Source organism: Sylvia atricapilla, chromosome 1 (genome assembly GCF_009819655.1).
Source record: "Sylvia atricapilla isolate bSylAtr1 chromosome 1, bSylAtr1.pri, whole genome shotgun sequence".
Lineage (NCBI taxonomy): Eukaryota > Metazoa > Chordata > Aves > Passeriformes > Sylviidae > Sylvia > Sylvia atricapilla.
Window position 1 is genome coordinate 102,813,314 of NC_089140.1, and position 8,486 is coordinate 102,821,799.

Consider the following 8,486-nt stretch of genomic DNA (forward strand, 5'->3'; position numbering starts at 1 on the left):
AAGGGAGAATGCAGATTACATTGCAGACACTACTGAGTCCTGTAATAAAATCTCTATTGACAACTCACTCCAGAGTGTGTTAGGGCCTCTGCATTTTTTTTTAATCATAAAGAATTGCATTGTATGTCATTGGGTGACAATAACTGATGTCTTTACGCAGTGTTGAAAAGTATTTTAAGAAAAACATTTCATTTGAAGTTTGTTATGGATTGAAAGATGGATTGAAAATCAGGAAGATCTTGAAACCTTCTTCCACAATAAATCCAGAAAATGAGGCTATTTTCTTTTCCTAAGGAAGTCCAGTTACTGACAGAATTTATCTGTAGTTGTGAGCCCAGCTGATCTGTGCATGTCTCAATTGGCTTGTTGTCTTTTTGTCCTGATCCCTTCACTGGCTTTCTCTCTGGTGGTGGTGGAGTCTGCACCACCATCCCTCAGCACCTTATTTCTTGCCAGAGACAAGGGATAAGGACTGGATGACCCATGTGATGTTCAGCATAGGGACTGGTGGTATAAACCCTACATGGTGAAGCAAATCTTCTATTCCTCTTTCAAGTGGGATTCTCATGGAAGGAAACACTGACCCTCATTGCTGGACCTGAGATGGAGCTCCTGCTGTTTGGAGTGTGGCTGGCATGACCTTATCCCTACCTCTGTCTTAAGTCAGGGCATCCTCCCCTGGTTCCCTGTTGAGGCAGAGTGGGGAGACCCTGACCACCCTGGCGCCATACATGGGCTGTAGCTGTAGTGGCTTATTGTGCAAGTGGGAAGCATCACTTCTTGTGAGTGCTGTCAAGGGTGGTTATTCAGGCAGGTGTTTTCTTTAGTATTATTGCTCTGTGAAGTTTGACTATTATTAATTTTTATTATTATTATTATTTTTCTTTGTAGATGAATGAGTATTTGAGGTAAGCAAAGGTTCATATGTGCCCCTAGTTCTGTCACAGCCCGACTAATTTGTCTCCTGAAGGAGCACACTAATGAATTTTGGTGCCTGCTGCATGGGCAGGCACCAAAAGAGGCATCAAGAGGCAAGAATGGACAGCCTGGTTGTCAGTGAGAGGCACTAATGTCCTGTGACAAATTTCTGTATCAGAAATAGCCAACAATTTTAAAACGCTCCCAAGAAAGAAAAAACGTATTCCTATGGCTTGTATTAATTGGGGTTTTTAAATTTATATTCTTCTTCCTTTTTTGTCCTATGACATTTTGGACTAAATCTGCAATAAAATGTTTTTATGGTTATGTAAAGGCGTTGCTTCAGATTTTAATCACTCACTGAAGACTCATCCTTTCCCTGTTGTTGTGCTGTCACTTGAACAGCTGACTCAATTACATTTTCAGACAGGTAGTTTTAAAAAAGGAACAGTGGTGGAATAAAGTGCTTCTGCTTCTCTGTGGTTTAGTTTAAATTAGCTATGCAGGGTGTCCTCCAGAAAACTATAATGATTAGCTGTTTTGTCATGCTGTCTTGAAAATATCAGAACTATCCTTGCCCAGAGAGACTGTTTTGATAGGAATCCCTTGCTTTTGTGTGAGATTACATGACCTTTAAAGATCTGATACCCTTCTCTACCATTTACAGATGCTGTGGTGTACATTTCATCTCAGCGATGTTAACCTTACTAAACTTTGAAGTGTAAAATTCTTCTGTTTACAGACTGGTCTCTCCTCAAAGGAAATCTTTAGGTTTTTGCTCATCTAGTGCCTGAGGTGGTGTTTTTCTGTCCAAATTAGCCTCTGATGGGTTCTGGCCAGGATGATGTCAACACTTTCACTTAGGTGATCCTCAGCTACTCATCTCAGTCCTCACACTGGGCCTGCAGAAACAACTCATGACAGATGGGCACTTAGCTGTGACTCTCCAGTCTGCCTTACTGCTCTCTACTGGGGATAGGCTTGATTGCATCAACACCAGCAGATGCAGGCCAGGATATGCTTGGTGGTCTAAGCTTAGGGATTTCTGTGTGTAGGACATGAGTTTTTGGGCACAAACCTGCACTTTGGGCTGCACCAGGTGCACAGCACGAAGCAGTCACTGCAATGTGCCCTATGGAGCATGTTGCAGGAATGGGGGTATTGATGCTAAATCTCCTACATATTTTCCCACCAAGTACTTGTGCAGGATGTAAAAAAAAAGGCAATCAAATTAGATGTCTCCTACATCAAGACCATAGATGGTCTTGATTTAAGCATCTGTGCAAAGAATGACACTTTTTTTTCCTAAATATTTTCTAGCTTCTGGAAGTGGTAAAGGCCTACACAATAAAATACACTGGGAATGTATACAAAGCTAATATATTTGCCAAGAAACAGTTAGGAAAAAGTTTCCTAGCCCTCGTTCCTTCACTCAAAAGTATATTAATTTCCTAATTACAGTGTTGTGAGATGAACCTTTAACAAGCAACTGGCTTGAAACTGCCAGCAATACTTCATATCTTTGCCTCTCTGCTGTGAGTCCTTGCATATTCTCTTGGAGCATATTTCTTTGTGTTGGCTAACTGGAGGGAAACCTTCATATATTCATATAAGAAATAAAAAAGATCCTTTAAGTCTGCCATGAGGGTACAAAGAGCCAAAAATCACACAGGATATCTAATAGTTAACTTTTCTTTAATGGTCTGTCTCTAGGAATATCATTCTCTGATTTTCCCCAGTTCCTAAAGAATAATTTGGCTGCCTGTGCAAGCTCAATTTGAGTGTGATTCCACAGCTGCAGAAACCCATTGATGTGTGGTAGTGAGCAAATCACTGCAGTTTTTTCAGGGCTCAGCTGTTTAAAATATACTGAATACAAAATCACTGGTAAGTTACAATGTGTTTTAATTACTCTAATTAAAGCTTCTGTAGTATGGCATAGTTCATGATATTTCATTGCAAATTATAGCTCATGTACCTACCATGGCAAGCAGGCATTTTCCCTTATCTCTTTATTCAAAAACTAGGAAGAATGGGAAGAAACAAACTTTTCAAGCTAAATTGCAGACTAACTAGCTGAAGTCTTTTGACACATTTTTTAGCACCTCTACAATGAGAAAAACATTTAAATTATGGGTCTGAAGAGCTTCATCTGATGGTAGGAGAATAAGAAATCCTTCCTTAGGCTTTGGTCTGCTTCTATTTTTATCAGGTTCACTGCATCATACAAAAGGGTACACTTAATATTGGTACATCATACTGTGTACCATACATGACGTGCAGATTATGAGTCTTTCTGCTGCAGACAGGAGCAAATCAAACTTATTAATGGCAAGTAGATGTCAAACTAGTTTGGGAAAAGTTTATCTGGGGACTTTCCATTAAGATGAAGACCAGCAGGGAGCATCTTAGAGAATGTTTTTCTGGCTTCACTGGATATATGTTATGGATTTCCTGGAGCGCCCCTTCCATGTTTCCTGCTGAAGCTTGAATTGCTTTTCCTGTCTCAGCATGGCCAAATACAGGCCCATGTAACTTAATGTATTTTTTCAAAGAAGTTCCAAGTAAATGTCAACAGTGGTTTCCATCCAGCCTGGTTACCCAAACTGGGTATAGACCTCCCCAGTGCTGCAGGATTTCATCAAGTACAGCAACTGAGCAAAGCTGAGTACCTGAAAGAAGCCTCACAGCCACAATGGATACTGCCCTGAAAGGCAGGGGAACTTGCAAGAGCTGGTTGACCCTCCTAAGCAACCTTCTTAAAGGGCAAGAAAGCTCTGTTTCTGTGCTCAGGAAAACGTGTGTCAGGGTGCCAGCTTGGCTGAGTGTGTATCTCCAATGAGCTTGAGCCAAGAGAGTTGGAGGCACAGACAGACAGTCCACTGATAACGCAGAGTTACCACCCAGAATGATTTCAGAGAGAAAGTTTGGAAGGCCAAGCACAACTGGATTTGACATCTCATAGATATGAAGGCTAGGAAGACAACCTTCTGTAAGTACTTTGGCAGCAAAAGGAATACTGAGGAACACACTTACTGCAGTCTAGGAGCAGACAAACTAAAGGCAAAGGGCACTGACAAGGGTTTGATTATCAAGGTCCTCTTCTCGTCACTCTGGATTAGCAAGGTTTGATCTCAGACCTCACAGTTTCTGCTCTTAGGGGCAACACCTAGAAAATTGAGGGAGGGGAAATTAACATACATGTCTCCACTGTGATAGGGGAGAATTGAATTCAAGGATGGAGGTGAAGGAGCTGGTCCATGTGGATGCAAAATTGCTCTTAGTGTTCAGGAGAGGTTTCTCATTACTGGGAAAAGAGGAATCTTATTTCCATTAAAAAAAAAAAAAAAAAAAAAAAAAAGGGAAAGAAAAAACAATGAAGAAACAGCTACAGCCTCACCAGCCTCACATCAGTTAGTAAGATCATCACAAAGCAGGTCCTCACAGAAGCCCTGTCAAAGAGCTTGAAATGAAAAAATTTTTGGAAGAAAACTAACAAAGACTTATCATGAGCAAATGGAAACTGATTGACTTGTTTGCATTCTGCAGTGAAATGTGGGGCTCTGTCAATGAAGGGAGAACAGTGGATGTTGCATAGCTTTACTTTGGTTTTCACTTTGACAGGTTCTTCTGTAGTAAATTTGTAGGCAAACTATGAGGATTCACTCCCAGGCAGACAGAAAATTGGCTGGGCTTTCTTGACTAATGCAGTAACAAGGCTGGGCAGCTGTGTACTAGTAGTATTTCTCAGGTATCACACTGTGCCTCTATTAGTTATGATGCAGTTTGGGTTTTGCCTTTTGTTCTTTTTTGTGTTCTCTGTTTTCCTCACACATAAATTTTTACCTCTGACACCTGTTGTATTAGTAGCTAGTTTTTCCAGTAGTTTTCCAGGCCTTTCTCTAAGGAGAAAGACAAAACAATTTCCAGAGCTCCAAGCCCTGGGAAGTACAAAATATCCTATCTTGGCTCTTCCTGGGAACCAAGGCTGTGGACAACATTTCTAGATACATTCTCATGGACAAAGTACAACTAGTGCTTAAGGAGGGACAACAGACAAGCGGCTTGACCTGGGGGGGAATTGCAACACCACTTGTCCTCCTAACTGGTGCTTTTTATCAATTATGCTAATTTCCTAAAACCTATAAAAATGTACCCACCCTTGAGGGGTGTGGGCCATTGTGGACATCTTTCATAACTGTCTCTGGAGGCTTTCAAATGAAGATCCCCTTTTATATTACCTCCTTACTAAAATTATCTTGAGTTTCATTTCCAGGCTGAGAAAAAGGCAACAGTTATCTTGGATGAGAGGATGGAGTGGGCTTTTAGCAAATTGGTGAGTGATACAAAATTTGGGGTGAAGTAGCTGAAGGACTGAGAGGCAGGACTCTTAACCTGAGGAACCTTCTGCAAACTCTAGCAGTAGACTGACAGCAACCTCATGATGCTAAATAAAAACAAGCATGGAGTCTTGTATCTGGGATGTATCTGGGATAATCCATCACATGCATTTGGGGTGGACTGGCTGTGGAACAGCTCTGCTGGATGGGACCTGGAAATGCTGACGGACAAGCTTAACATGAGTCAGCCACGTGCTGTTATGGCAATGGCAATCTACACATATGCACTGGGAGACCATGTGCTTCCTCCTTTCCTCTTGGCACTTGTGAGACCACATCTGGAGAGCTGTGACCAGTTTCGGACTCCCCAGTACAAAGAAATACACGGATGCGCTGGAGAATGTCACAAAGATGTCTGGAGCACAAGACATAGGAGAGGAGAAGAAACCGGATTTTTCAATCCTAAAAAGCAAAGAGCGAAGAGATTAAATTGCTGTCTACAACCATTCACAAGGGTGGTTACAGTGGAGATGGGGATAGATTTAGCAGCATGCAGTGACAGGGCAACAGAATATGCTGCAGCCTTTGTAAACCCCTATGGTTAAACTCTAGAGCCAGCTGCCCAGGAGGTGTGAGCAGACTCCATCCTTGGAAAATGCTAAACACCTGGGCTTGTTCTTTCCTGTCATAGTCCAAAAAAAGCATGCAGAATGTTGGCTGATGAACATCTGTATAGCAAGACCTTTACATATTATGATAGTCTCTTCTCTCTTGTCTTTCTCAGCTATGTCTAATCCCTTCATCCTTTCAACACCAGATGTTTTAAACTGGTTTTCCCTGGGTATCTTTTCTCTCCTTGGAATTCTATCTGTAATTGGTAGGTTCCAGAACTGGACACTGAGCCCTGGCTACTGATCATAGGCACCACAGGTGATAAAAAAAATACTAACCTGTTTCTTAAAACTTAGGTACGATTCTTAGGTTACAGGATAGGAAAAGTTTGCTATTTGTTAAAGTGACATCACAACATCAGCATGGATGTATTTAAGGATCAACTGTCTGAGCTAGATCAGCTTCTGTAGTGGTAGTCATGGTTCATAGTCAGTTTTTTTCGTTTCCTCTCTCACTCCACTGCAGTTTCATGCATTGAAATTAATTTTATACATTTCAGGCCATTATCTCTTGTTTTCAAAGGTGTAGAGCTACCCTTCTCAGAGTGCCCCAAATTGGCATTTGTTCCTTCTCTGAGATGGAATTTATAAACAGAAATATTAGATTGTGGCACTGTATTACCCACTTCACCAAATTTGTAGTTAACATCATGTTCAGTTGCAATAACAGACATCTTCAGCACTGAGGGCAAATAGCCAAGACCAAAAAAGCCCCAGAATTGCTTGACACTTTTAACTTGCTCTTCCTAAGTCTTAACTTTAAGCTTTCTAGTTTGTTCCACAAATTTCTTTTTCAGAGATGGATTCTGAACTTTTCCTGTTCTTAGACCTTCTTTGTCCTCAATGAATATTCAAAGAGAATTGTTCCAAGATTACTTTGGCTTATTTCCCTAGACTCCTTCCTGGAATTTCAGCTATCCTGACAATTAAAATACTTTTAACTCTTTATGAGTATTAAATATGTTATTCTAGATTATGGCCTGTGTCTTACTCTTCCGTTTAAAATTGCATTTAATTTCTGGACACAAATAACCCTAATTGCAGGTGAGATACAGATCCAGAGTACACATGCTTTCGCTAACCCTTAAAAAATCCCAACATAAAAGCCACTGGTTTTACAGATAAGTGTTGTTTATGTAAACACTTAAAACTGACTTGGTTCTCCTGGATGCTTCTTACCTTTTTTAGTCTATATAGTGTGTAACTGTATTTCCTTTTACTGATGTTTGCTTCTTCTGTTTTACCTCAGAAATACCCTTCACTTCACATCGGTCAATGCTTAATCTCCACACTGATATTCAATTCAAACTGGACACTTCTTCACTGTTCCAGTACAGTCATTTACTAAAGCCTCTTCCAGAAAGTAATCTGATATAATGAATCTTTCACAAGCTTCACGTGGGCTGATATTACTGAAGCTGTGCTATATGTTGTTGAGGTAGAAATTATGTACTTGTTTGCAAAACAAAAACTTGATCTTAGTAATGATCTTAATCTTTCAGGACAGACATTTGGTTAAACATTCATAACTGAGACAATTCTGCAAGGAGAATGACAAAAAAACCATGTGCATCCTTTTACATGGATGAAATTACATATTTTTTCAATCAAGCATTCTGATTTGATAGTAAATATGCAAAGGTTATAAACAGGTATTGTTTAGGAATGTATTACTTAAATGCAAATGTTCAGATGCTCATATTTACATTACATTTCTTTCTATCCCCTGAACAGGTGCAGCATAATAGCTGAGGACAGAACACAGGTAGAAGGGAAGTAGTCTGTCCTTCATGGCTAGCTTAACATGATGCAGAAGGGAATGGAGAAATAATCTTCATAGTTCTTATTGATCCCTTTACATTATTACAAGCTAGAAAGTCAAGCTATTTATTGACTGAATTTTGGATACCCACCTCTGATTAGCTCAGCTTTCATGAGTAAACCTTACAGTTCAGTGAAAATGCTGCATGCTGTCAGAAAGTGTGGGAAGATGTGAGGTTACAAAACAGATGTCATTTTTTCTTCTTTACCAAATAAATTCAAAAATATTCAAGGTTAACCTTATCACAGTTGATGACAAAACAGAAGGTGTTGACATGCTTCTGAACTTATATTTTTCTAATTTTTATTTACAAATGAGTTAAGATATTTGTTAAAGATTGACAAAATATAGATTCACTAGAAGGGAAATATTCAAGCAATAATAATTTTTCTGTATGAAGTCATGCTTTCTTATTGAAGTTCTCAGATCAAATGTAATGATGTTTCTACATTCATGTTGCCTTTGGCAAACATACTTGCAGAGTAATATCCCTTAAGGTCCAGCCTGGCATCCTCTGGTCACAGAGGTTTCTCCCTGGAAAACTGTGAATTTGCAAGACCAGCAAGTTTGGATTCTTCACTGGCAAATTGAAAAGGGCTGAGGGACCTGCTCTGGGGTGCTGTCCTGTGCCATCTTTAGCACAGTCTTTAGGTTCAGACTGTGAGGACAATGTAGCACTTGACATCTCACATTCTGTAACTTCTCAGCAGTCTATACCAAACTCATAAAAAAACC